Source organism: Octodon degus, unplaced genomic scaffold (assembly GCF_000260255.1).
Source record: "Octodon degus isolate 3935 unplaced genomic scaffold, OctDeg1.0 scaffold00130, whole genome shotgun sequence".
Lineage (NCBI taxonomy): Eukaryota > Metazoa > Chordata > Mammalia > Rodentia > Octodontidae > Octodon > Octodon degus.
In genome coordinates, this window is record NW_004524706.1 from 6148850 (window position 1) to 6174972 (window position 26123).

At 41.6% G+C, this 26123-nt stretch overlaps 1 pseudogene; it reads right to left on the minus strand.

Moving 5' to 3' along the window:
• Window positions 1–6212: 6212 nt before the first annotated feature.
• LOC101578967 lies at window positions 6213–7349 on the minus strand (annotated as a pseudogene).
• Between the last annotated feature and the right edge of the window lie 18774 nt (window positions 7350–26123).

Here is a 26123-nt window from a genome sequence, read left to right on the forward strand (position 1 = left end):
ATGAATTGTCTCTTAACTCGGGTGATTGTTTTCTTTGCTGTGCCGAAGTTTTAAAATTTGATGTGATTCCATTGGTTGATTCCTGATGCTATTTCTGTGGCACTGGGATTCTGCTCATAAAGTCTTTGCCTATGCCTATGTCATCAAGAGTTTTACCTATTTTATCTAGCTAAGACAAATGTAAAATGTTAACAAGAAGATCCAGAGGAAGGATATATTGATCGTGGTAGTTTTCTTGTAAAATTTCAAAATAAAAAGTTAAAATATTCCAAAAAGGAAGAAATGGTCAACTATCCTGCATATTGCTGACAGGACCGACACAGATGGCTCAGGAAGCGGCTGCAGGATTTGTCACCCGGTGGGCACTACTGGCCTGAGTACACAGCCTTGGGGAGGTAGGACAAAGTCTTGATTAGCAAGGATTGAGAAAATAACTTAAATAGAAGTGGAGATGACAATTTGAAACAAATTCTTAAAGATATATATATTGGCACATTTAGGGTAGAATTAAATGAAATTAGTAGTTAGCTTCCATTTTGTTCTTTTGTTACTGATTATTAACTGGTACCTATGACTATACCAGCCAATCTGGTCTGGATTTATTCCCAGAACTGATAAAATGCTTTCCGTTGATTCCAAGTACTTAATCCACTCCATGGACATTGATGTCAAAACACGGTTTTCTCCACTGCAGGTTGAGCAGCTCCTCATCAGACACCCTGGCAGGCCCTCAGGCTGTCTTCTTCGGGCTCTTTCCAGCCCTCTTTGTCTCTGTGTTGTCAGAGGGGCTGTGCAGAGGCAGGAGGCTTCTCTCCCAGTGTTTCCTGCGCTTCTTTGCCAAAAGGGAAGAAACCTTTTCCTCACCTCAGTCAAAGCCCCACTCCTCACCTAGGATCCTATCAACCCCTCTGATCACTTCTTCATTTTTTCTAGTTCTCTATGTCTGTATGAATTAATGCAAGTTTTTTGGTTTTCTGATTCATTACTCAAATCTTCCTCCTCTGATTCATCAATGAATGCTACTTCTATTTGACATAGAACCTTAAAATTTATAATTTGAGGATTGATACCTTTATGGAAGACAGTTGTTCCTCTGACCATTTGAAATCTACCGATTAACTGAAACTTTGACAATAACAGGGTGTTACATGCATGTTGGTTCCCTTTATGCCAATTTAAAGAATTTTTGATGGTTCCTGTAGGAGGATTTATTGCAAAGAACCATAGGCTATCTATATTCAGTCTTAAAAGCTTATTTTTCTAAGTGTTACTAGACTATGTCAAGACACTGGCGACACTTGCTTCCCAACTCTCAGCTAATCCTACTAACTTCAAATGTCACGAGCTATACAGGGCTGGGGAGATAGCTCAGTGGTCTAAGCAACTGCTTGGCAAGCACAAGGACCTAGGTTCAATACCCAGTATTGCGTGCTGTGCTGACCCAGAAAGTGGGTGTAGTGATGTGTGCCTGTTATCCCAGCACTGGAGAGGCTGAGACAGGAGGATTGCTAGAAGTCCGAACTGCATAGTGAGGCCCTGTAAAAATAATTAATTAATTAATTAATTAATGATTTAAAAAAAGATAAACCTGCCAGGTAGTTCTTTGTCCCCATTTCATTGACAAGAAAACAGAGGTGCAGAGAAGCTAAATCCAGAATACTGAAGATTCAGGATTTAAAATCTATGTTGTTTTCCACTATTGTCAAACTGCCTTCAAAGAAACACAGACTCAGATTTTTTCTTTTTTTGCCATAATTTTATTGATAAACAAAGATTTTTTCTTTAAGTTAAACACTCAGTGGTGAGCTCACCATGCATAAGAGGGTTGTTACAGAGAGACTGTGTCTAAACCTAATCTTTGCAAATTGATATATGTTTTCAATGCCCCAGCTTTTAAAATAATTCTGGCAGCAAATTTGTGCTTGCGAATCTTGATTTTCATCTGTGCACCCAGCTCTCCCACTGCGGAACTTACCTGTTCTGAACTGTCCCAAAAATGGATGAAGAGATCAAACCTTAGAAGAAAGGCAGAGCAAGAAAGGAAAGAAGGGCATAAAGAAAGGAAAGGGCCTTCCCAGCGCTGCATCCAGGGGAAAAAAGAGGGTGGGAGAGAAAAATTCTGCTGATAAACTCTTTTCCTCTTGCAGCCTCACCCCTTTAGCCTGTTTTTGGGGTGCAGCTGGCTCATATTCCCATCCTCTCAGCCCTTCCTGATGCAGGTTCCAGGTTAGGGATTTGCAGCTGGGGTCCACTTCCACCCCAGGAGGGTGGGCAGCCTGCTGCAACTTCTCATTAGAAAGCCCATTATAGCTCCCTGGAGCCTGAGAACTAAGGATGGATTCTGGCATGCACACGCAGAGAAAAGAGCTGGGGAACCCATCCCCTGGTTTGTGAGAGTCTCTCTTCTTGTGGTAAGACTCTTTCTGTGCAGCTCCTGAGACCGGAAATATAACTAATAATTAGAAGCCACTCAGAGACATTCTGGCTTTAAAAGACTCTGAATCAAATGCCATTTAGTTCTCAGGCTCACTGTCTCAGGAACGGGGTGGGTGGGGGGAGAGTCACAGGATTTATAAATCAGCATAAGCAGACGCTGGAAACCAAACCTATGTTTGACTGAGTTTCTTCTGATTTCTCCTAAAGCCTTTGAAAAAATAGCTTTTAAATCCATCATTACTTATGAAATCTTAGTCTATTTATGTGATTAGAAAAACCCTTTCCTCACATACAGTTCAAGGAGAAAGTTAGTCCCGCCCCAAGCATAAGACCCCAAATTCTGAATCAGTGGGGTTTGAATCAGCAGAGATTCCCAGGGGAATTCAGATGCTCCCCAGGAGCAGCGAAGTAGGAGGCTCGTGCCTTCCCTGGGAATGAAGCCCACGGAGAGCAGGCGGGGCTGCCTCCCGCGCATTCCAATAGGCCCACTGCGCCGCAGCATCTCAATGTCCCAGGCCTGGAACAGTTGGCAGAGATGGAATTTCAGAAAAGCAGAGAAAGCAGAGCTACCAGTCATTCAAACATGGGTTGCTTGGGAGGACAGTTCCTCCAGGGATGGCGCCAAACCCGTGGCCCTGTTATCCCTCCCACGAAGCTGCTGTGACCCCCGGGTCTGCTACCTTGGACAGCGCCACAGCTTTCAGGATTTCACCCTGGTGGTTACTATTCTCCCCACTCCACAGGGCAGAGAGTGGAAGGAGGAAGGAGAGAGAGGGAGAGAGAGGAAAACAGAGGGAGACAGAGAAAGAGACAAAGAATGTGAGATGTGAGGTGCATTCAATTTTTATAGTACAGAAACCCTGTGAAAGGTCACAGGGGACCACAGGGGCACACTTCTTTCTTCTTGGATATTCCCAGCTGTCTCTGATCTGACCATTTGGGGGCTATTTTTAGGTCTTCGCTGTCTTCCCACCTCTTCTCACATGGCAGCCTTACTTCACCCTTATCTAGCTGCCTGCTTCTGATTCTCAGAGCTGCCACCTGTCCCCTCAGTCGGTGGCTTAGATAACCTTTCCCTGAGCATTTCCCTTGGGATTTGTCCAGCCCTGGCACTACCTGTGGGAGAGCTCTGCACCTGCCCATGCTCTGGCTTTTCTTTCAGGGTAGTCCTGTTCATTTCAGATTTTGGCCAAGCCAGCAACTCCTCCTCTGTTTCCCAGCTCTCCAGACGCACTGACAACTCCACAGAGGCAGAGACTGCTTCCTCCTTCTCTGCATCCCCAGCATTTACACTGTTGCCTGTTGCAAGGAGGAACTCTTTTTTTAAACTGTCAAATTAAAGTTGGACTGAAAGACAAGGAAAAGGAAATGCTTTTATTTGCAATGCAAGATTTTGACAAAAATGGTTTAAGAGAAATCAGAGGAGTTAAATGACAATTTCATTGGTTGAAATTCTTCTCCCCTTCTTAGCAGTCCTTCATGAGATCTCATAATTACTCCTCATGGCTCTGGCTTGGTCTTGCAGTGGACAGTGCTCTGATCCAGCCTGATGCATCACCTGCTGTGTAGGCAGCATCACCAACCTGCTGCATCTGCCTTGGAGTCTCCTTCTCGGAAACTGTCCAGCATTATCCATTACTTGGCAAAATCTACCTCCTGGGCTGCTCCTTGCAGCCGGGTCTGAGACCCTGATCCTCTGTTATTTGACCTGAAAACATGACTTCTCTCAAAATCTGATTTCCATTTGCTGGATGAACTGTAAATGGGCAGGAGATTGCTATGCTGCTACAAGTCACACTGAATTTGGCCAACTTCAGAAATTTCCCCAAAGAAGAAGCCCTCGGGTCTTTTGTTGTTATGCTTCATCCAATCAGCAGCTTTGAGGTTACGCTATTCAGTAGTCCTCTCACTGCTCCACGTATAACACAGTCTATACAATCCCTGGGGAGATCGGTTTAGATGCAGATTAATCATTGGGTTCCAGTCCCCTTGTTGATGCATGGGTTCAATTTGAGACAGAATAACAGATTACAACTGAGTCCTTCTCCAGACATATTTGTTAAGCACTCACTGTGTGCCATGCCCTGTGCCAGGAGCTGAAGATGCTGCTTGTGAAGAGGCTGATGTTTCTGATGCTTGTGTCACTGAACCTGGGAGCTAGATTCAAGCAAAGCGCACCAAAGATGGGCGTGAGTTCTCCTGGCTAGGATTTGGAATTAGAGTCATCACTCTAGGGGTCAATTTAATGAAACACTTGATTCTAGGCCTTGTGCTAGGTGCTGGAGAAATGCAGATGAATAAGGCAATTTCTGTCCCATAGGCACTCGCAGTCTGGGGTGGGGGATACGGATGAGTGAAGAGAGCATTGAGTATCTGTGATGAATGTGGTGACTGAGGACAATGTGGAAGGCTGCAGGACCCCTTGTGACACAGTTGCAGCAGGAGTGACAAATGAGAGAGAAGGATTTTCAGTGTATGATGTGTTTGAGCTGACTCTTGAGGGATGAGTAAGAGCTTGTAAGGGTGTAAGCAGGACTATCTGGGTGGTGTACACAGAAGCACAAAGATTATAGGCAGCCCATCCAGTTCAGAGATGCCAATTAATTGAACACCTAAGAGAAAAAGATGCATCTGGAGAGGAGGATATAAATGAAATTATAAGGAATAGCATAGGTTAGGTAAGGAGACAGGTTCTTGTTCTGACGTACTAGAGTCGAGGAGATCAATTAGAAAACTTTTGTAATCATCATGAAGGGAAATTAGAAAGGTCCAAACAAAGGGAGTTGTTGTCAGAAGAGGACAAGGAGTTCTAAAACATATTCTGAAAATTGGAGCTGCAGAGCTTGACAATGCACTGAAACTGGGAGGAGTAGATGAGGTTATAGCTGAGTGACTAAAAGACTGTGGCCATGTTTCTGGCTTGAAACGCAGGGTAGATCACAAAGGCTTGGAGAACCAAACTCATAACAATAGTAATTTTTCCAGTTTTTAAAAGGATGGTGTATTTATTGTTTCACTTAGTACGATTCAACTAAATGGAAACCACAAGGAAAGATATAAATCAAAGCTTCAGAATTCTGTACAACTGACATGGCCAAACTTCTAAAGTATTACATCTCAAAATTGTCCCAGATCTTTAAAAAAAGTAAAGGATACACTCATGTGCCTTACATTATATTAAACCAAAAAGCTAGAATTAACAAACACACCCAACGTTTTCACTTTGAATCATAGACACAGCTCCTATATGCGAGTTTTACATAACAGCATGTTTCTTAACATGCATCTGAAGTTTTTCAATATACTGCGGTATAAGAGCAATGTATAATGTAAGTGAAACTGCTTTAACCTAAATATGCTTACTGCTTGGGTACACTCCTACCACATAACTAACTGGAAAGCTGAAAATTGTTTTATGTTATGGTCAATACTGAAATTTGTTATTACGTCCTAGATGATATTTCAGTGTTTAATATTACTTAAGTTTTAAAACAATCATGATTTCTACTTCACAGTAAGCATAATCACAATCCTACAATGCAAAACTGATCAACTCAATTTTTATTTTCTTAAAAAAGGAAAAGAAAAAATGAGAAAAAAAGGAAAGAAAAGAGAGAGAGAGAGAGAGAGAGAAAGAGAGGGCAGAAAAGCTAGCTGACCAAGAGCAATCAGAATCCACTATATTTTCCATTTACCAATCATACTAGATATATTAGGCATCCCTCCCATTCTGCCCAACTTCCACAATGTGCAGCTTTTATTTCTATAGTTGCTGTTTAGTGCTCCTTCTGTTTCTTAAGCAAGGTTTGACCGACAGTCACGGAGTTTTTCTGTAGAACTTGGTCATACCCACTCATACTGCTCTGGTTACCATAACCATTACTCAGCTGCTGGCTGGCAGGACCCCCATAACTAGAATGGTTAGATAAGCCCATCCCTCCCATCATTTGGTTGCCATAAGAACCGCCACCTGCCCCTGCTGCAGAATTCAAAAAGAGTCCTATAGAGCTGTTATCATAAGGCCCTCCCCTTGTTCCCGCAGTAGAATTCAAGAAGAGCTCTATATATCTGCCTTGCGTATTGGCTTTGTCTTTTGCCATAGCTGCCACTGCATCTTCATGAGTAGCAAATTCAACATCTGCCTCACCAGTAACCCTGCTATCAGGCCCAATTTCAATGTGTACTCTCATGGGGTTAAGAGGAAAGAAAAAAGGATAAATATAATTCTCACTGACTCTGTAAGGTAACCCTGTCATGTGTACACAGTGCCTGTGGTGCTCTGGAAACTAGACCCACCATCTCCATATCTATGATCAGGCATTCCTGAGAAACAGTAATTGAGATCTCTTCCAAACCTATCAGACCCCAAACTATACCCATCATTATAGCCACCATAGTCATCATAGCCTCCATAGCCTCCACCATAAGGACCCTGCCTCATCCTTTCAAACCCAGTTCCTCTGCCAATGCTATTATGTCCTCATCCAGCCCCAGGTCTACCATAAGGACCTGGACGCTGCATAGCCATGAGCTTTCAAGGGGGATCATAATGGGTTCAGACTTTAGCTCTGCTGCTCTTGAATATTTCAATGGACTTGTGCCCTATCCTTTCCTTGAGTTTCTTTAAGGCCTTTTCAGCTATCTCCTATGAAGCAAGCTATACAAAGGCCTCCCCTGTGTACCGCCCCTGAAAGTCCACTGGCAGAGTCATCCCATTTGGCAGTTTCAAACCCTGAAAAGAACTGAACAATCTCTTCCTTGATACAGCCAATTGGGAGTGCTCTAAGCCAGACAAAACCATCATTAGCAGTATCAGGACTATTTGGACCTGTATACCTCAGCACCCAATCCATTTCAACTCTGTTGGACTTGAATACTTCAATATATCTGTGATCCATGGTTTCTCTGTCCTTCTTTAAGGCCAATTTTACTTCATTTTCTGATTCAAGTTCAACAAATGCTTCACCACTTGATCTGCCTTCTCAGGTGTAGATGAAATGAATACCTGATGTGCTGTTCTGGATTTTGTAGTCAGAGAAGAAGCGCATGGCTTTGTCAGCTAAGCAGAACCAGGGGAGGTCTGACCTTCACCATGAACCCCTCCCTGCTGTCTGGGCTCAGCCTCTTGGTGACTGATGGGCTCTGGATGGCACGTTTGGCTCGATGGAATTTTGATGTGGCTCTAAAGATACCAGAGAATTTTCTTCTTTCTTCCCTCAAATGGCTATAGCGAGAAGGTAGGCGATGACCAGAACCAACAATAGTATTTTAAAAAAATTACTTCTGTGGGGGACTTGTGGGTAAAAGTTTTAAAAGCCCTAAATAAAATTTTTAAATAAGGAAATAGCATTGGGAAACTGTGAGGAGGGAAGACAAAAGGAGGGAGATTCAGTTGAACAAGTGAAGACATTCACATAAGCCATCAATTAAAACTTTAATTAAAAGTATGACTATAACCACAGTGATGTATGTGCACCCATGTTTATAGCAGCACAATTTGCCATAGTGAAATCTTGGGAACAACCCAAATCCCCATCAACTGAGGAATGGATAAAAAAGGAGTCCCGTTTTTTTTTTTTTTTTTTGTTTTTGTTTTTGTTTTGTTTTGTTTTGTTTTGCGGAACCGGGGATTGAACTCAGGTCCTTGTCCTTGCCAGGCAAGCGCTTATTCTACTGAGCCATCTCCCTGGCCCCAGGAATGGATAAAAAAGGATATGCTATTTTTACACAATGGAGTAGTATTCAGCTATTAAAAAAGATAGATTTGAGGCTTTTGTAGATAAATGGATGCAGCTAGAGACTACACTGGTAAGAGAAATAAATCAGATCCACATGTGCAAACATTGCATTATCTCGCTAGTGTGAGAACTTGAAAGCATAATTAAAACCTGAAAGGTATAAGAGATACTGTGAAAGGAAAAGAATTTGTTCAGTGGGAAAGAAAAACTGGGATGAGGAAAAGGACAAATGAAAGAAAGGAAAAAGACATGTTTAGGTATGTATGCAGAGTAGTTTGGATAACTGTACTGTTGATTTCTGCTGATCTTTTGAAAGGAGCAGTTAATGTTTAATTTTTTCTTTTTATCCTTTTTTTCTTTTGAATGTTTCACAGTTTTTTTGTTATTGTTTTGTTTTGTTTTTTCTTTAAATGAATCTTGCATGTTTATATCTGGTAGCCTTTATTAAGTGAAATTTTGTATCATTCTTTTCTTTTGCGGGGGAGTGGGGAGTGGAGGAACCTAGGATTGAACTCAGGCCCTTGCACTTGCCAGGGAAGCATTTATTCTACTGAGCCATCTCCCTGGCCCCTGTATTGTTTCTAATGCTCCTTTTTTTCTATCACTATTTTGCATGCCATAAAAAAAATAAAAAACAGTATAACTATAGGTGCTGCATACATACATTTCCAACTATTTTGGAGGCTGAGGAGGAGAATCTCAAGTTTGAGTCTAGCTTGGGAAAATCCATGAGATCTTGTCTCAAAATTTAAAGATTAAAACTGAAAATTTTGAAAAGGCTAGAGATGTGGCCTCATACAGCCCTTGAGTTTAGTTCCCACTACTGCAAAATAATAAGAGAAAGAGGAAGAGGAAAAAGAGCTAAAATTAAGCTTTCTGAGCTAACTAAAGTAGAACAAATAAACTGAAGAGTCACCAAGTTGTGAATAAAAATAAAGAAAACCATCAAAACCCATTGCCAGTTTTATTTCTGATTATTCATTTTTATATTTCTAATAGCTTTTGCTACATTTGCATACAAAATTATTTTGCACCCAAGAGTTTTCAAAGTGTGCTTTCCTTGTGAAAGTTGCATTCACAAGGGCAAGAGGAGGGAAACCCAGTATATATTTTTCAGGCCTTTTAGAAAACATGGGGTTAGGGGCTGGGGAGATGGCTCAGTGGAATAAGCGCTTCCCTGCCAAGCACAAGGGCCTGAGTTCAATCCCCGGTTCTGCAATAAAAAAAAAAACAAAAACCCAAGACATCAAGGAATGCCTCACAAATGTTACCATGGCCAAACAGGAAGTCTACAACGTCCGTTACCCAGCATGCTGTTGGCATTGCTGGAAACAAGCAAGTTTAACTTGCCAAGAGGATTAATGTGCGTATTGAGCATATCAAACACTCACAAAGTTGTGATAGCTTCCTGAAACGTGTCAAGGAAAATGATCAGAAAAAGAAGGAAGCCAAAGAGAAAGGTGCCTGGGTTCAACTAAAGCGCCAGCCTGCCCAGATGTTGCTCTGCTATTCAGTACCTAACTGGCATCCTATGTAAAAATAAAATCATCCTGTGTTGTAAGGGTGGTTTTCTTAGTTGAACAGGCATGTGGTGCCTTCTTGCAGCAGATTTTCACTGTACCTAGTAATTGTGTCTAGTCTTTACTCTTCAGTATTTTCTTGCTGAAAGATATTGCTGAGGAATTGTGCAGGTGTACACCCCAAAATTCAAATATTTATAAAATATTTGTATTGGCTTGAAGATCTTGTAAATCGTCATGGGGAAAAGATGTATCAAAATAAATGGAAGTCGCTTCAGAAACAAACTTAAGTCCATTTCAGTTAAATAAATTGAAGGGAAAAAAAGTTGCACTCTGTTAACATATCCAAAGCCTTCTCGTTCCTACTGGCCTGGAGATCCAGCACTGCAGTTTCACTCGCGCCTGACCTGACGCACTCCCTCACGCAGGAGCCCTCCAGCTTCCCAAAGTCTGTCTCAGCTGTAGTCTGGAGCGCCCAGGCAGCAAGGCTTCCTGTTAGCTCATTAACGAGTTCACTACTTCCGGTGCATCCTGCTCAGTACACAGCAATTTAGCAGCCCCGTATGTTCCAGCACCATAAGTTCTCCTCGGACTTCTACTGGGGACTGACACGCTGCCACTGACCTTCTTGTAGGCTCACAAATGACTTTTGTTATGGTTTGCTTTGATAATCTCTATTTTTCTTGTCAAAATAATGCTTATCACATCAAATAAATTTCTCTTGTTTCCAGTTTTTTAGTTCAGATGGGATTATGTTTGGTAGGATATATCCAGGACTGGAGTGTTCTTTGTGAAAGGTCTTAAATACTGAATTCTATTGCTTATATAAATATATGGGGTAATTAAGATTTTTATGTCTTACTGGCTTCATTTGTATTTCTTAAAGAATCCATCCATTCATTGAATTCCTTGAAATTCAATATATTCCTTGAAATTCAATAGCATAGCCTTGTTGAAATTTCTCCTTATAATCTTAATATCTGTAGGATTTGAAGAGTTGGTTTTCCTTTTAGAATATTGGTAGTCTGTATCTTTGGAGGATTATTTGTTTTATTTTCGTTGTTGTTTTGTTTTCTTTCATTGATTAGTCTAGCTAGAGATTTATTTTATAAGTTTGGTCAATCTTTTTAAAGAACTAGCTTTTGGGTTCATTGATTTTTCTCTATTGTTTAGTTTCTATTTTATTGATTTCCACTTTTTGGTTTACCTCCTTCTGTTTATTTTTGGCTTAATCCCCTCCCCCAAGCCTTTTAGATTTAAATTAGATAATTAATATGAGACCTTATTTTTCTTTCTAACATAAGCATTTAAAGCTATAACTTCTCTCTGAGCACTGCTTTAGCTGCATGGCACAAGTCCGATGCACAATGCTTTAATTTTCATTCAATTCAAAACATTTTCAAATTATCCTTGCTGTTTCTTTTTGGACTCATAGGTTACTTAGATGTACATTGTTTAATTTCCAAATATTTGAAGAGTTTCTAGATTTCTTTGTATTTATTTATTTATTTATTTATTTAGACACAGGATCTTGCTGTGCAGTTCAGGCAGGCTTTGAACTCAGTATATAGCCCAGGCTGGTCTTGAACTCATAGAAATCTTCCTACCTCAGCCTTTTGACTGCTAGAACTACAGGCATCACCACCATGCCCAGCTTGTGTATCAGTTTCTAGTTGAATTGTGTTTTCTTTAGAAATTGTACCCTGTATGATTTGATCTTTCTATATGTATGGACACAGTGTTATATCTCAACATCTGGTCTATCTTGTTCCATGTGTATTTCTCCTGTTCTTAGGTAGCAGTTTTTACAAATAACAAAAAGTTCAGATTGACTGAGAATGCTACTTGGATCATCCACGTTACCACTTACTTTCTTACAGTTTGTTCTAACAATCACTGAAAGAGGAATGTTGAAATCTAACTGCACTTGAGAATTGTCTATTTCTCCTCTCATTTTTTGTCAGTTTTTTTTTCTTCAAATTTTGAAACTTTGTTTTTTTGGGTGCATTTAGGATACACATTTATTATGTCTTCTTAATGAATTAATACTTTCATCTTTGTGTATAATTTTAAGATTTCTTCTTTGGAAATCTATTTTATCTGATATTAACCAACTCACTCTACCTTCCTTTTCTTTTTTTTGGTATGCATGACATATCTTTTTTTTTTGCATCCTTTCAGTTGTAGTATCTTTTTTATATTTAAAGTGGATTTCAGATAGACATGATAATTTAGTCTTGCTTTTGGAATTGCATAAGAATCATTGCTTTTCAATTATAATGTTTAAACTATATACCTAAGTAATTATTAATGTTTTTATTGAATTCTACTATCATGTTGTTTGTTTTCTCTTTTTCCCATTTAGTATTTTTATCCTTTATTTTCTTTTCCCAATTCTCTTTGGAATAGTATTTTTTTATTATTCCATTAATACTGTTGGTTTATTACTAATCACTATTTTCTAGTGATCTTTCTAAAGTTTATGATATGCAAAGTCTATCTCCAAATAATACTGTATCACTTTATTTACAACATAGAAACTTCGTGATAGTATTTGGGAGGGGGATGCTGAGGGATTGAACTCAGGGCCTTGTGCTTGCCAGGCAGGTGCTTATGCCTTTGCGCTATCTCCCAGCCCAGATAGTAAATTTTTATTTCCTTTTTCCTATTCTTTTTAAAAATTTTGTGTACTTGATACAGAATCTCACTATGCAGTTCAGACGTGTAGCTATCCTCCTGTTTTCAGCCTCCCCAGCACTGGCATACGTCACCGTGCCCAGACTCTTTTTCCTATTCTTTGTGCTGTGATTGCAATGCATTATGCTCCTACATGTTATAACCTCTACAGTATGTTGTAGCATCTTCCATTAAGCAGTTTCTTTTTAAAGAGATTTAAAGGTAATGAAAACGTGTCTTATATCTCATCTATTTGCTCTTCCTAACATGCCTTATTCATGAGTGTATCGCCACATTCCCATCTGATCTCATTTTCCTTTTGCCCAAAGAACTTTCTTTAATATTTATTATTCTGGCAACAAATTCTCTTTTCCTGTTTATCTAGGAGAGCCTCTATTTTACCTATATTTTTGAAGTCTTTTCACTGGATGCAGAATTTTATGTTGATGAGGGTGGGTGGGTGGTCATTTCAGGTGCCACTCCATAGTCTTTGGGTTTGTTTCTGAAGGGAAGGTTGTGGATGTTTGTATATGTGTTCACTAGTGTGTAATATGCTTTATTACTCTGCTTTTAATAATTTTCTCTAAGATTTGATTGCAATGTGTCATTTGGTTTTATCTTTATCCAAATAAGATTAATGGACTTTTTCAGTTCTGTGGTCTTATAAAATTTGAGAAAAAATTGATAGTTATTTCTTCAAATATTTTCCTGGCCCCTATACCTTTTTGAGGCTTTTGTACATGAATACTAAATTTAATATTTTTCCCATAGATCAGTTAACCCTGTTAACATTTTTCAGTCTTTTTTTCTCTATCATTCAATTTAGAGAGTTTCTATTGCTATGCCTTCACATTCCCTAGTGTTTTCTCCTGTGATGTTTAACTTACTGTTAATCCCATTCAGTGAATATTTTAAGACATTGTGTTTTTTATTTCTAGAAGTTCCATTTATATCCTCATTATGTTCATGTTTTTCTTTAAATTCTTTAGCATATTCATAACAACTGTTTTACAGTTTTTGTCAGCTAATTCAATCACTTCCAGTTTTATCTTTAGTGACATATTCTGATGTGGGTTACATTGTACTGTACCTCAGATTGTTTAGTAATGTTCTTATTGCATCCTGAATATTGTCAATGTTATATTACTGCATTCTGAATTTTGTTGTGGTACTTTAAGGAATGTGAAATTTTACTCTGGCAGGCTGGTATGTTACTTATAAATCAGCTTGATCCTTCCAAAGTTGAATCATAGCTAAGTCTAAATTAGACTTTTATAGGTACTTTAGGCCTTCTATTAAGCAACCCTTTCTGGAGTTTCCATTGGGATATTCTGGATATTTATGAGGTCTTTCTATCCTGAAAGACTAGAACTCTGAATTATCATAACCCCTTGTGGATTCTGGGCATTGTTCAGCTTATAACCCTGCAGTCATTCTTTGCCTAGTTTTGGGCAGCTTAGGATCCAACAACAGACTTCAGGGAACTTTCATGTAGATATCTAGAGCTGCTTCTCTGTCAGTTATTTTCTGAAAATGACAGCTACTCCTGCATCCTTCTTTTCTAATGTTATGTCTTCAAATCAGCAAGATTTCGTCCTCTGTTCATTGAACCGTGATATATAAACACTTGCAGAAAAAATTCTGGAGTAATTATAGGGCTTACTTTACTTATTTTCCTTCTCTCAGGGGCCACAATTCTGCACAGCCTGTTTTCCAATGTTTGCAAACAGTTATTTCACACCTTTATTCTAGTTTTCAGCTTGTTTGTCATTGGAGGAAAGTTTGATCTCAGCTCTCCATCACATCCCTAAGAGGAGTTCCATTGTTACCTTCCAGGCATCGATAGAACGTGAACATGGGTTTGCTTGTTAAGGATCCTGATTCTCACTGTGCATCAATCACAATATGCTGGAGATCTTGTGGTAGCAAATAGCTCTTCTCTTTGAGATTAGTGTAATAGCTTTCTAAATATCTAATGTCTCTAATTTCAGCTTTATTCTGTACTATTACCAGAGTAATATTTTTAAAATATTGATCAAATTGCATGGTACCAAGTGCAAAGTGGGAATGAGTGAATAATTCTTTTATGCTATACTTTGATAGAGGAATTCCCAAAGATATACTGCTATTTTCTCACCTTTAAAAACCATATTTTCGGAAAAGTAGTTAAGTTTCTAATTACAGTTTGCATGTTCTCCACAAGATTTAGATTAGAAAAAATAACAGAGAATGAGCCAAAAGGCAAGTCCCAATAATAGACACCACACTGTCCTACGTATGGCATCTCTCTCTGATTACTATGATTTTCTTTCCAAGTCACATTCCTTGCATTTGATTTTTTTATTCCTAATGCGGAGCCTCCTAAGATTTGGGGCAGAGAGGTTGTTAGCGCAAGATGGCCTATCATCTCACACACACGGCCAGTTGCAGCTCAGCCCCTGCAGTGAGCACAGCTTGAGTTCTCTCCTTAGAGACCCTTCAGCTTCTGTTAATGTTGATCCCTCCTCTCCCAACTGAAATATGTAGAAGTTTCCAAGTCCTACACAGGCTCCAACTGGAATTTTCTCCACCATAAACCAAGATGCGTTTCTGTGCCTAATTTCCTATTCACCTGAATTATACTTGGCCTGATTAAAATCGTGGGCTCTGATTTCTGTTTGCATTCATTTTCCTGACACATTTTTGAGCATCACTTTACTTTTAATCTGTTTTCCTAACTTTGCTTTAGTTGATTGTTTTCTAACATTTATGGTTGAATTTTATTTTTAATATAGTCTGAGATTCTTTATATTTTAATAAAGGAATTTAATGCCTTTATACACCATGCTATAAATATTTTGTCTTTTATTAGTCTTCCTGTTATAACTTCCCTCCTTTTTCTTTTTACCTGTCTATTGATAGATGTATTCTTTGAATTTATCTTCTCTAAAGCACTAAAAGATAAATATTGGCTAATCCTAGTAACAATCTTGACATTTCTCAAAAATATTTCTCAATTTAAATTCTCCTCATTGTCAGAATCAAGTGTGGTTTGGAATATTTTGAGATCTTTTCATTTAAGATGAAACTCCTTTATCATTGCTTTTAAAAACCTAGAGTTTTAGAAATAGATTATTTTGATATTATTCTTATCTTACACTATGTAAAAACGTTTTTCAAGGTAGGTGTTAGAAAGTTGGAGAACAATTAGACTTTCAACCATTATTTAGGTTCACCTACATCATTCTAGGTGCATTATTTTCTTCTAGATCTTTTGCACTGTGATTCTCCTTACTTGAGCCTTGAATTTCATCACATCTGACTCATTTGTGGGACATGTTCAGATGGATTTTGCTTAGCAATTGTGATATAGTGTTTGCATTCTCATTATATGCTTTTTCTTTGCTAACAGAACTACAATTTTGTTAAATGAGAAAAAACTATACAAAGTCAAAACCAGCCAAGTCTTCCACTTTTCTTTGCAGATGGGATGACCAATAAAAGAAGTGCAAGACTTGTAGATAAAGTACCTAAAGGTAACTCTTCAAAGAGACTGATTCTGTTAAATTTTTTTTTGGCAGAACTGAGGATTGAACTCAGACCCTTGCCCTTGCCAGGCAAGCGCTTATTCTACTGAGCCATCTCCCCAGCCCCAACTGATTCTGTTAAGAAGTACATCTTTTTGCCTCTCCCTCTACTTCTTTCCTCTTCCCTAGAATGGGAAGACGGCAGCTCAGCAGGCATCTTGTGACCAAGATGTGATGTTGAAGCCACACTAAGGATGTTGGAATAGAAACATGGAAGGAACCTGGATCCCTGATGATGCTGTTATGTTGCTGGCCCTGAATTACTTATTGCTAAATTTTATGCTACATGAGAGTAAAATAAACACCGCTCTTGATTAGGCTACTTTTGTTTTTTGGCCCTGTTATTAACAACCAAACGTAATTCCCAGGTTTGCAACAATGGTAAAGAAATTCCATGTTGAGGAAATAGCAAGAGCCAAGACACAAAGGTGTGAAAATATGGGAAGCTTGGGAAATAATAAAATATCTAAGGTGGCTGGAATCCAGACTATGTGGCAGCATAGAAGTACAGACACTGTTGAAAAAGTAGGTAGAAAATCTATTCCTTTCTTAGAAGCAGGATGAAATCCAAACCCCTTTATCTGACATTTAGAGCCCTTCGCCATCTGGTGCCCACTCTTGCAGTCTTATCGGCCACTTCTCATGGCCATGGAATTCCAGAGACATATGGAATCACTTGTGTAGCTAGAATTCACAGTTTTTTTCACCTTTGTGCTGGCTTTCCCCCTTTTCCACCTCCCAGTCTAATGGGTGCCCAGCATTTTAGACAAAGCAAGATTATCCCTGCCCCTCACCCCGAGTGTGGTTTCAATGTTTCCCCTCAGGCTTCCCATGGCTTTCTTTCACTATTTCTATAGGAGATTTTATACTCTGGAACCTACCTTGTTTGCCACTACTTTGAGAACACAAGAGTCTAAGAAGTAAACTCTTATATTTAATTACTCTAATCTGTGGTAGCAAAGTGCCTACTACATACCAAAGGCTGGATTAAAGATTGGGTGATTGAATGGGATGAAAAGCTTTGAGTGCCGGTTAAGGGATTCAGACTCACCTGTGAAGTACAGGAGGGAGCAGAGAGAAACAGGAGACGTATAATCCGACTTCTGTTCCCACAGTCAGTATGAAAGAGGGACTGGAAACCAGGGAAAGCCCAGAAGTGGGGAAACTTGTCAGCTCCTAGCGAGGGTTGCTGCCCTGTCCTGAAATGGTTAAAGTGACCATGCACATGCCTCTGCAGAGGAGAAATTTCCCTGTCCTTGCCTAAGTGAATGGCTGGGATTAAAGTGACAGCCCACCTTAGTGATGGCGGCATAATTGGTTGTTCAGCTCTGTCCTTGTCAGAGCCTGACAGTTCCGCAGATGCCCTGCTCGGCTCTCCAAAGGTTAGCCTCAGCTGGTGCGGCTGTTCATTAATCATTCCTCTCTGACAGGCCTCGGTGCAGCCCACAGATGCCACGCCAGCCCCCACAGTCCCCACCCCACCCAGCCAGGCTGGAGGCAGCCTGAGCTCCCTGAAGGTCTGGCCTCCACATGGGGAGACAAGCAGTTGGTGTCCCCGCCACCCCACTTGCTGCCACTGCTGAGCTACAAACACTGATAAAGAAATTTCTCTGGATTTTTCCTTCCAGAAACTATGGTCTGAATCACCCTAGAAGCTCTCCAGACATCCTTAACTTCATCTGTGCCTCCCCTCCACCTTCACAGAAGCTTCTTATGGCGACAGCCCAACCCTGGCCCAGAAGCTCCAGGAAGACAAGATGGCCAACAGTTCTGGGCTGCTCATGCTGAGAAGACGCTGAACTTGGGACTCTGGGCCTGAACTCTGGACAGAATGTGTATCACCTCCAAGCTGCAACTTCTACACTGTAACGGATGCTCTGAACCAAAACTTATGGGCTGAAACAAGGCACATATCTTTGTGCATGGGCTGGTTTTATGGTCAGAATATTAGAAAAAAAGGCTGCTCTTCTGGTTCTTAGGGGTAGAGTAAGCAAGAAGCAGTCAGGGGAATCTGATCCCCTGCAGTTCAAAAGAACCAGCCCACTTTCTTCCTTTCTTCCTTTCTCTTCCAAAAGTAACATGATGGATGGAGGATGGCTGGAATTCTGAGCAGATAAGTGAGGTTGAAGGAAAGATCGAGAGATCCTGAGAGTGGGGGGAGGGTGGAGAGAGCTTGAGTTGGGAGAGAGTAGAAGTGGAAGTTTGAGTAAGAAAATGTGGTCAGAGTGGAAAAATGAGGATAGAGTTGGGATGACAAGGTTGGACTTTTCTTCTAGAAAAATCCTTTGCCCATCTCAGAGTGAAAAATGCCTCTCTGAGCATCTGTTCTCAGGTTCCAAAGTCTTCAGGACCTCCTCTCACTTTTCTTTCCCTTTTTAGATTTTCCTAGTTGTCCCTAGTTTTTCCTTAATTGTGATACCATGCCTCACTTCTCCTTTTCTTCTTTTCTGCCTGTTTGATGCCCCCCAAAAGCTCAGATTTTGTTCCCCAGCCAACTAGATCCAGGACTGGAAATTTCTTCACTTATCCAGCCTTGCTTCAAGAGCACGAGCGTGTCTCTGAGCCCCTGGCCTGTTCCGGGGCTGCCAGTTAGTATGTGCACAATGCAAGAGTCATCATTTCCCCCCATTGATTAGCTGTCCACCCACAAAGTTTCCAAAGGAGCAAACAAGGACATGGCGAGATTAGCATTCAGCTAGCCTTCTGGACTCCAACCTACAAACACCTGTATTTCCACACCCCCAAATCCTGCACACAGTCAACTGTGTAGGCTACATCTTTTCACACTCAGACCCAGATAAAGAAAAGACCTTTCCCAAGTGGTTCCCTATGACAATTAGCACCTCCCCAAGTTTACCTGGTATCTTACCTTGTATATGTTTCTGTTTCATCTTCCCTCTAACTTCTTGAGGAAGATAAGACTATTCTTATTTTACTTTTGAGAAAATTGAGGCTTAGAAAGGACAAATGACTTGTCCAATAGCTAAGAGTAGACAGCTGGCCTACTGGCCCCTTAATCTTGAAATCCCAGTTCCTTGAGTTTATAAACCTTATAGCCTTGTTTTTTCATGTTGTTGCTTCTAGTGAGTTTCCTGATGCTTGAGGCTAGGGCTTCTTAATACTATTGACATTGTAGGGCAGGTACTTCTTTGTGGAGGTCATTGTACTGTGGATTGTAGAATGCTTAGCAACATTGCTGACCTCCAAGCTCTATGCGCCAATGGCCTTCTGTTCGACACCAAAAGTGTCTCCAGCTGTTTCCAAATGTCCTTCCTAGTGGGGGAGGGGGTACAAAATCATCTGTAGCTGAGAATGCTGCTTTATATCCTTCCAATCTTTAAATGTTATCTGCCTGAGGTGACAGGTTATTGTGCATGCAATGGACAGAAGTTCCTCACTAGGTCAGAAGTTAAAGAATGTAGCAGTCAGATATCTTCAAATGACAGTGCTTGGCAAGAAAGCATGAGACAGGGATGTGCTGGAGTATACCTCAGTAACAGAATGGTCCCCAGCATCCTCATAATAACAAGAAAAAGCATCCTCAGAATAACAAAAATTAAGGGGCTGGTGAGATGGCTCAGTGTTCTAGAGCACCTACTTAGAACAAGCTTAGCAAAGCACAGGGACCGCGGTTCAATCCCCCAGCACCACATGCCAGCCAGCCCCGCCCCCTGGTGGGCTGAGCTGGCCACACACACACACACACACACACACACAAATAAATTTTAAAAAATAACAAAAATTAAAACACAACATAAAAAGAGCATTTTGATCAGAAATCCAGGAAACATACATATAGGCTTGTATCAGGAAGCTGAGCCAACTCTCCCTCTTTTCATCTGTCCATCAGTCTTTTCATCCTCTGATTCATCCGTTCATCCTAGTTTCTTCTACTCAGTCTGCAGCTGTTCCCTGATATAAACTGTGTGAAGGCACCATGTGGAGAGCACTGTTTCCCATGAGCCCGCCCCATGGTGCAGTGGAAGGAAGTGAGAGCCTCAGCCTGCCACAGCAGCCTACATGCATTGGGTAAGTCACAGAGTTTCAGTTCCCTCAAGCCAAGGATTCTGAGTTCCTTGCAGAGTCATAATGAGGACTTGGATGCTGGAAAGTGCTTTCTGTACTGTACAAATGTTAGCTATCATTACAGACTGTTGGACAAGGACGAAAACACCTGTAGTATCGGACAGTGAGTATTAATGAATACAATTTTTCAAAACAAGCAAAGGATTTGAACAAGGACTTCACTGAAAAAGATAAACAAACCGACACATGATACACAGAGATATTCAAACTCCTTAATATTTAGAAAAATGGAAACTAAAGCAATACAATGTCATTTGTTACCCAGTGGACTGTTAAAAATGCAAAATATTTGTATTTAATATCTAAAAGCTGGCATGATTGTGAGGAAGTAGGCCAAAGTTCACCAGTGAACTGTATTACTACATCCACACGGAAGGTAATCTAATCATACAATAGTCTTTGACCTAGACTTCATGCATCTGTAGCTTTTTCCTACAGAAATGAAAGCACAACTATAAAAAATGGGTACAAAGATAACAGAATGTAGGCCAGGGAGATGGCTCCGTAGAATAAGCACTTGCCTGGCAGGCACACGGGCCTGAGTTCTGCCTAAAAAACCCAGCTACTTTCAATCCCCGATTCTGCCTAAAAAATAATAAATAAATAAATAAATAAATAAATAAATAAAAGATAACAGGATGTGAAACAAGGAAAAAGTTTAAAAAATATGGAACATTATGAATCCATCCAAGTGAATGAGATCCACATGAATTTTTATGCAGGAATATCTATCTATATTACTAAGCTTAAAAACAGAAAATTGTATTTGTATTCCTATGATTTCATTTAAGAATTAGAAGAAGCTTCTTTAATGTGTGCAAGTGCATGAATGATATACTGGTGTGAGCCTCAAGAAAGGCAGTGGAGGATGTAGAGGAAATAAAACACTAGTTACTCAAGGGGACGCAGCAGAGAGGGAGCCACTAAAGAGGCCAAGTGGGGAAAATAGTAGTCTTTCTCTTGTACACTTCTGTATATTTTGGCTTACTCTCATGAGCATTTCAATCTTGGAATGGGGAAGGATTAAGGTCAGAATGAAGGAACAGGAGAAATGAAGGAATTCAGAGTAGGTGGTTTCTCCTCCTTGTAGGAAAGTAGCTGGGCTGGCTTTGAAAGAATCAGTAGACCCAGGACCTTCAGAAATCAGGGCCAGGAGAGTCGGGGCTGTGCTTGGGGATGGGAACTACAAATTGAGACCGTGAATAAGCTGACCCAAGTACAGGGAAGCCAGAAGGCATTGTCAGCCCCAACAGGGCTGTGCTTAGTCCCGGACAATGAGTGACTGCCCAGTGACTATTGATGGTGGGCCACAGAAACAAGAATGAGGCAACACCATACTCATCCTAATTTGGTAGAGGCCACATAGTCAATGAGTTTTAACCACAGAATTTCTAGCTTTCTGATTTTCCCACCTGGCAAGTCCTCAAGGAGCCTTTTCTGCATCCCCCATTGCTGCTAGAGGAGAGAAGAAAAGAAATCACAAAGCCAGGTGGAAAACCTTCCTACTTTGTCTTTAGTATTAAAGCAATGCAAAGGTGATGAATTAGGCAAATTGGTCGATGTCAAGTTGTATCCATCAAAATGATTCAGGGCCTGGAATGAGTAATAGTAATGGGGAATAGCTGTTACTAAGAGTAACCAAATTAGCATTATTGAAAAAGACAGAGGAAAAGCAGGCAGGCAGTAGACACCCAACCCCTGTGTCCGTTGCCCAGATTCCACATTCCACCTTCTGCATGGAGCCCACCCTGGCTGGGGGCCCGTTCCGCACTGGCAGCATTCCACGTAGACTTGAAGCTTTAACAAGAGTAAAGAATGTTCACATCCATTTCTCTTTTGATTTCATCCTAAGCAGGTCGGTGTTGTCAATTCACTGCTAGGGACACTCAAGGTCACGGAAATGACTTGGCCTGCCAGGTGTCGCAGTCACATACCTGGAGTGTTGTGAGTATTCTCTCACTGTGACAAAACACCTGAGGAAATAAACTTAAAAGGAGGAATAGTTTATTTTGGTTCAGGGTCTCAGGGTTTATTGTAGTTCAGTCCATGGTCGCTTGGCCCTGATGCTGTAGACCTGTGATAGCACAGTGCATCTAGCTGCAGTGAGGGGCGGAGGAAGATTGTTCTCTTCATGGCATCTGAAGCAAAGTGGAAGAGGCTGGGGCCCAAATTTTCCAAAGGACACCCCCCAATGACTTAACTTCTTCCACCAGGCTTCACTTCCTCAAGGTTGCACCACCTGCCTCCCAAGAGCACCATGGGCTGATGTTCAAGCCTTTAGCATATGGACCTTGGGGGATATTTAATGTCCAATCATAACTGGTAGCACAATCTAGTGTCTATCTCAGGATACTTGACTCTTGCCCCAGGATCAAGTCCCTATACATTCTGCAGAACTTTGATATATGTATATATTTTCCTCTCCAGCAATGAACAATGCAAAGTAGAAACTAGGTTGTTGCATGGAAGGGGAAAGAAAAAGTTTAAAACAAAAACTCTATGGGGAGCTTACAGTTCCATAGACCCTCCCCATAGTCCCTGGCCAAGGTACCTGGAGAAGCTGTACATGATTAGGGGCTTGATCTCTTCTGGTCTCTTGAATTTAAGGGACCCTGCCTGCTCTGTCCTGGGTGACCCCAACATGACCCATCATATCTGGATGACCCAAGACAGCCCCTGAGCTGAAAAGGCAGCTGGTGTACACAGCCACAAAAGATGACTGGATAGATTCTTTCTGTATAAGCAACTTGAATAGGAAATGAGAAAGAGGATGCCAGTTTCAAGCAGGGCCACAATGTGAACCTGGGTACATTCATTTTGTTGTAACAAACAGTGACTCTCTAGGTGACTTCAAACCACATAAACTTATTGCCTCCTAGTTCTGGTGGCTGGAAACCCAAAAGCCAAGTGTCGACAGTTTAAGCTGCCTCTGAGGGCTCTAGGGAAGACTCTCCTCTTGCTTCCTGGCCGCTGGTGGCTGCTGGTGGCCCTTGACATTCTTTGGCTTGCTCCTGCCTCACTCCTGTTTGTGCCCTCCATCTTCACAGAGCTATCTTTGCTCTGGGTGTTTGTCTTAACTACTTTCCTCATCACTGAGACACAGTGCTCAATATCTGAAGATTAAAGGAGGGGTTCATTTTAGCTCTCAGTCATAGCCCAAGGCTGAGAAACATGGTAGAAGGGGAGCACAGAGGAGAGAGCCCATGGCATGGCAAATAGGAAGTAGTGAGTGAACAGGATGAGGGAGGGAAGTAGACTCTGCCAGTCATGCCCTGGGGACCACCTCCACCAGCCAGGCTGTACCTCCCAACATCACACATCCATGCCCTTTCATCTCCCAAAAGCCACACTTATGAGCTCATGAGCTTTGGGGGACATTTATATAGAAATAATAACAGGGTCCGGGGTGCCTTTGTGTCTTTTCTTGGAAAGACACCATCGATTGACTTTGGAACCCAGTCGCATCCAGTATGACCTCATTTTAAATTGAATGTATCTGCAGAAACCCTATTTTCAAAATAAGTTCTCATGTACAGGTACTTGAGTTGAAACTGCAATATATCTTGTAGGGGAACACAGTTCAAACCACAATCCTGGGCCATCAGGAGGCAAGCGAACAGGGTGTGGCAGAGTGGCTGGGGAAGTAGATGCGACTTGCTCACTACAAAATCCCAATTTAAACAGAACAGTTCCCAAAACCCTGTATGGAGCCTTCTTGAGAGAACGCAAGCAGTTTTTGTTATGATGGTCCAGACCTGGCATCAGTCCCATAAGAGGGAGATCCAAGGGGACAATTGACATTGAATTCGCCACTGCTGTGTTCTCTTGCAGCAGCCTGCTCTTCTGCTTATTTTCCTAGGCCCAAACTCAATCTGCAGAGCCTGTTTCTTTTCCTACCTTTAATTAATGTAAACTTATCACCTTTTGTATTTGTCTTGACCAGTTCTTTGTTTGGAAAAGAAAGAACCTCAAAACTCTCTCTAGAAGGAGACTCCAGCCCCCTCAAACCTGGCAACAATTAATAGCATGGAAGAGACAGAAGTAGTGGCACATGCACATGATCCCAGCACTCTGGAGGCTGAGACAAGAAGATCACCATGAATTCAAGAGCAGCCTGGACTACATAGTGAATCTGAGGACAGCCTAAACTGCATAGTGAGACCTTGTCTCACGATGATGATGAGGATGAGGAGGAGGAGGAGGAGGAGGAGGGGAAGGAGGAGGAGAGGAGGAAGAGGAAAAAGAGGAGGAAGAGGAGCATTGTAGAGAAGGCCCAAGGTCAGCTGCCTCTTAGCCCTGTGGATCCCTCTTTAATTGAAGACTCTCTAGTTCCAGTCTCTAGAGGCAGAGTCATCAGCTGTGGGTCCCGGGGAGAGACCCAGTTTGTATCCATGTGTCTCACTGTGAGGGTCCTTCCCACACTCTGCCTGTGGCTCCTGAGGGTTTGGTAGTGTGGTTTTTCCTTGCAACCCAGATCAGCCATGAATAAAACTGAATTTAATGTTTTTTTCTCCCATAAATTTGCTTAATTTTATAATTAAAACTCTAAAAGCATTAAGATGCTTCCGAGGTTCCTTCTGTGGAAAGTAGCACACTTCTCCCATGTGCTGGCCCAGCCTAGCAGCTGCGATAAATTTTTTTGTTTTCTGAAACAGCCACGTCTTGCCATCAGGATAATCTGAGTGTGCCCAAGACACCCCGAGGAAACCTGAATTAGAGTCACTGATGCATGCTGAAGGAGACTTCAGTTAAACCCTAAAGAAATCAGACTAGGAACACAGCATTCGCTTAGCAAGTCATAGAGAAGCTGCCTGCAGAGGGGTTGGCCTGCCTGAGTCATCACTGTGTGGGAAGCCTGGGAGCCAGCTGTCCCCAAGGGTGGGTTTGAATTTCTCAGCAAAGTCACGCTCCATGCAAGTCAAGTATCCTGAGTTGCTCGCTGGGGCCAGAATGGCAGCTCTGCTCTACCCAGACCTCCTCCATGGTCTAGGCTGAGCTCTCTCTCAGATCTTCACCCCCTTTCACATTGAAAGCTTCCCCAGAAGAGACCCCCAGGGATGATGCTGGTGAAAAATATCCTGGCTGTGCACAAAACAAAACAGGAGTTCCCTGCATTCTGAAATGACTAGTTCCCTGACATAATTATGTACATTTGTAACAATCCCACATAGAATTATACAAATTTAGTGTATGCCCAGTAAGATGACTGGTATGTGTCAGGGCAGGATGGATAACTATGGCTCAGAGGTTCCCAAGACCCCTATCTCTGGCCCTTGAAGCCTAAGAACCCCAAAAACCCCCCAAGATGTTGGAAAACTTTTAGGCCCAAAGTTTATAGCAACCGCTGCTCACTCCCTTTGTATGAGTCTGTGTGTTTGTGAAAAAGTCCAGGACTACAGTAGTGCTGACCCTTGATAAATGAAGCACAGGTGACAAGGCAACAGGGAAGTTGGAAGAGTGTGGGAGCATCTCTCGAGCCCAGATCTCACTCTACGCCTGTACTTCTGGGCTCCGCTGACCCTCACTTGTATCTGCAGTGCCTCCCTGAATGACATCTAACCCTGAACTCAGGCAGTAGAAGCTCAGGAAACTCAGGCCAGTGCTTAGAACTGAGCACCAAAATTATGGACGTTGGTCAGACCATGACCTCGTTTCCTAGGTCGTAGCTTGGCTGATACCCTACTCCTTTGGGCTTTCTGTTTCTAATTTGCAGTTTTTCTCTGGTGCCACAAATCCCCTGAGACTGGGTTCAGCTTGCTTTTACCACTGCTCACTCTCAAGGACTGTGGTCCCAGTGGACTTCAGATCAGGAGGCCGGGTCGTGGCTGGCTGCTCACAGTCCTCCCCCGACTACAGGGTCAGGCTGGTGAAAGGCAGAGGTGGGCCTTCAGATTCCCCCTCCGAGCCCTTCTCAAGCTGCCAGCTCGGCCACAGCAACCTGTCTTGGCTCAGCCTTGCTGTATCCAGAGACCAAACAGGGGCCGGGGAGATGGCTCAGTAGAATAAGCGCTTGCCTGCCAAGCGTAAGAGCCTGAGTTCAATCCCTGGTTCCGCCAAAAACAAAACAAAACATACTCTTACAAAAAAGTAAAAAAAAAAAA